Below are 3324 nucleotides of genomic sequence, written 5' to 3' on the forward strand. Positions count from 1 at the left end.
TTTTTTATGGAGTGGAATAATAAAAAAATCCTTCCAGATAGAAGGAAAAACTAATGATGAAATACACAAATTAAAAAGTTTAAGAATCGGTTTACAAATGGTTGACGCACAAAACTTAAGCACACATCCAGGAAGTCAATCTGGACCGGGAAAACATGTTGGCGTTGTTGTTGCTAAATCTCTTACGAGAGAGCTTTCGGTGATTACAGGGGAGAAAATACAATCTGCCCTTTTTAAGGGATTAGGGTAGTTAGAATTTGACCAAGCTGTCGAACTATAAGTTGTTTGGAAAAACTCAGAAGGACAAATCAGCAATTTCAAAATCCGTCGATGCCTGCATTGAGTTTAGACGTACCGATGAAGGCAATGCCGATGACTTACGCATGGCACTAACAAAGTTGTAAAATTGTTTCGGATCGTTTGAAAATATAAATTTACATCGACTTAGATACATAGAATAGCAATGACTGTTGAGAACATTAAAATCTGTTCGAGCCACCACATATTTCGAAAAATCTGCTAGTCTACCCGATTTTTTATACTTTTTAAGTATTAGATTTAAGGTTTTTAGTCTTTAAAGCGCATTGGTAAACCAAGGAGGCCTGTTTAGGTTTGAAAGGAACCCATCAGGATCGCATTCATTAAAAAATGTTTTTAAGACTGAAAAGAATAATTCAGTAGCACTTTCAATGTCTGTACAATTGTACAAGTCTGTCTGTTTATTATAGTCACATTTACGAAAACATCTCATTTTAGTTGGATTGGGTATATGAATGAGAGTTTTTTCAGATGTTAGGTTAGAGGTAACGGCAATCAGGACACCATCAATCAACTGCTATATCTTCGGATGAGAATTTTTGACGTATAAATTCCAAAACGACCTCTGATGTGGTATCTGGGGTGAATCTAGAAACAAATAATTGTTTCCTTTGTGGAACAACTGAAAGTTTCTTACGCCCCCCAGCAGCAGTCTGAACCTCACTAGGCTGAAATCCAGGAACGGTGCCTACAGTACTTATAGTAACGGTCGGCACCGATTTCTTTGACAATCAGTACTGAAGCTTTTAGTCCGGAAACATGGACTTCACTCGAGCTAGCTGTATCCATACGAACAGTTGGTTCGTTTTCCCCTGTGTCGGCAGGAACAGGCGACTCGGTTAATAATTTTTTATTATTAAACTGGACACAGACGGTATTGAACCCCTCATTGAGTTGCCTAAAAGCACCCGAGATATTCAACAGGCTGTCTCGAGTCTGCTTCATAAAGACCAGAGTTAAGATCAATAAAATCTTTAACTCTGCCGGTGACGTGCACATTTGACGTGCATCATCGAATCGCAGAGCCAGCAAAAAATAAATGGTTCTTTCGTTGAAGACGCAAGTGTGCAGTTTTTCTTGGAACAGACAAGGGCCATTATAAGACAAACATATGAAATAAAATATCAAAAATACCTGAAAGAAAATTTGGCACTGGGATAAAATTCAAAAATCACAAAGGCACAAAACACAAAACACAAAAAAAATAAGAGCACGAGATCACGAAAATTTATCAAAACGTTAGAATCTCAAATGCTAATTGAGTATTTAAATAAAATAGAAAGTGAGATTAGTACAGGCAAAATTCTAATTATTGACATTAATGACTTCATAATAATTTATAGTCTTAATATTATCTGATTGAGTGGGGAAATATGTTTGTTTTTGCAGAATTTAAATAAGAAAGTTGCTAATACTATGTCAAGTGGAGTACAAAAAGGTAAGTTGAATAAAATATATATAAATTCTATTTATATGTACTAATAATATTTATATTTTCAGAATTTTAAAATATTAATAAAGAAGTTACTAAAACTATTTCGAGAGGAGTACGAAAAGGTGAGTTGAATAATATATACATATATAAAATAATATTTATATATATATATACTAATAACATTTTTATTTTCAGAATTTGAAAACCTTAACAAAAAAGAGGTTAAAGGCAACACTCTGGTTTTTTATGATGAGCATGATGACGATGATGATGATATCCACGATGTGAACATTTTCGATGAGGATAATCCAGAGCCATGCATCACAAGATCACCTAGTGAAGACGAAACTATTCTTGTTGAAGGTGGAATAAATAACTATGTGCAAACTTTACCTTTGAATTTAGATAAGGATAATGATGAATATATAAAATCAATTCCTTAAAGTAATGACGATGATAAAATCTATATATTAGAGGGTGGTATAAAAAGTTATGTGCAAACTATACCACTAAATATAGAAGAAAGTAAGCACTTTTACATTAAATGGTAATGAACCCATTACAAACATTAACTATTTCCCACCTATTGAACTAAGGAATGGTGACTATGAGTGTGCAGTCATTGACTTTTATATGTACAAGTCTAAACCCAATGTTTATATAAATAATAATCTATTTCATATTGGTGAACTCAATGATATTATGATTTTCTAAAAAATAAACTATAAGATTATGATCTTGAGAAAACATTTCAAATGGAAAGTAATAATAACATACTTCAAGTTCATATTACAACTACCAAGGAACCTATTTATTTTTATAAAAAGAACTCCATTGGAAAATTGCTTGGTTTCAATAAAAATATAATCTACCCCGACCTGAAAAAATTATATATATTGGATCAGCCTGTCAACATTTTAAAAATAAACACAATACGCTTAGTATGTAATATTGTGAGCGGATCATATATTGATAGTAGACAAGATCATTCATTATACGAATTTGGAAATAAAGTTCCACCGGGCTATAAAATGAATATCACACCACACAACCTCATTTACTTACCAGTCAACACTAGAGAAATAAGTATACATAACTGATCAGAATAGTGAACATATAAATTTACGCGGTGAAAACTATACAATTCGTTTACATTTAAGACTAATACAATGATTATATATAATAAAAGAGGTGACACTTACCATCATCAGCACACTTTAAAACATAAAGATATAGGAAGAGGATCGAAAGTAAAAAGACACACACTTACATTACAAAACAAGTTAATTCTTAAAACACTGGGCTTTAAAGTACGAGTTTAACTAAAGTTATGGGGTTGAATTAAATCTTGGTAGCATGAGAAAAACCTTTCTCTGATGATAGTATATCGAAGAAAGAATATCACAGTTATTCAGCGTTTCAAAAAACCGTATCATTTAAACCAAATGATGAGAAAGAAATTACAATTCAAAATCAAGATTTACATGTACTCCCCCATGAGAGTCTTCTGCATTTCCAATGAGATTTCACCATAAATAAAGAAGGGGAGCGGTAGAAACTCAAAATGTTAT

At 32.4% G+C, this 3324-nt stretch overlaps 1 long non-coding RNA gene across 2 annotated transcripts; it reads left to right on the top strand.

Moving 5' to 3' along the window:
- Positions 1-1470: 1470 nt before the first annotated feature.
- On the top strand, positions 1471-2789 carry LOC108022448 (uncharacterized). 2 transcript variants are annotated; one of them, XR_007764801.1, is made up of 4 exons: positions 1471-1756; positions 1819-1875; positions 1949-2278; positions 2350-2789. It is a non-coding gene; the product is annotated as an uncharacterized LOC108022448 (long non-coding RNA). The 2 variants fall into 2 exon arrangements; XR_001768044.3 differs by having other exon boundaries at positions 1473-1756; positions 1949-2789.
- The last annotated feature ends 535 nt before the right edge of the window (positions 2790-3324 follow it).

This window comes from Drosophila biarmipes, unplaced genomic scaffold (assembly GCF_025231255.1).
Source record: "Drosophila biarmipes strain raj3 unplaced genomic scaffold, RU_DBia_V1.1 ptg000004l, whole genome shotgun sequence".
Lineage (NCBI taxonomy): Eukaryota > Metazoa > Arthropoda > Insecta > Diptera > Drosophilidae > Drosophila > Drosophila biarmipes.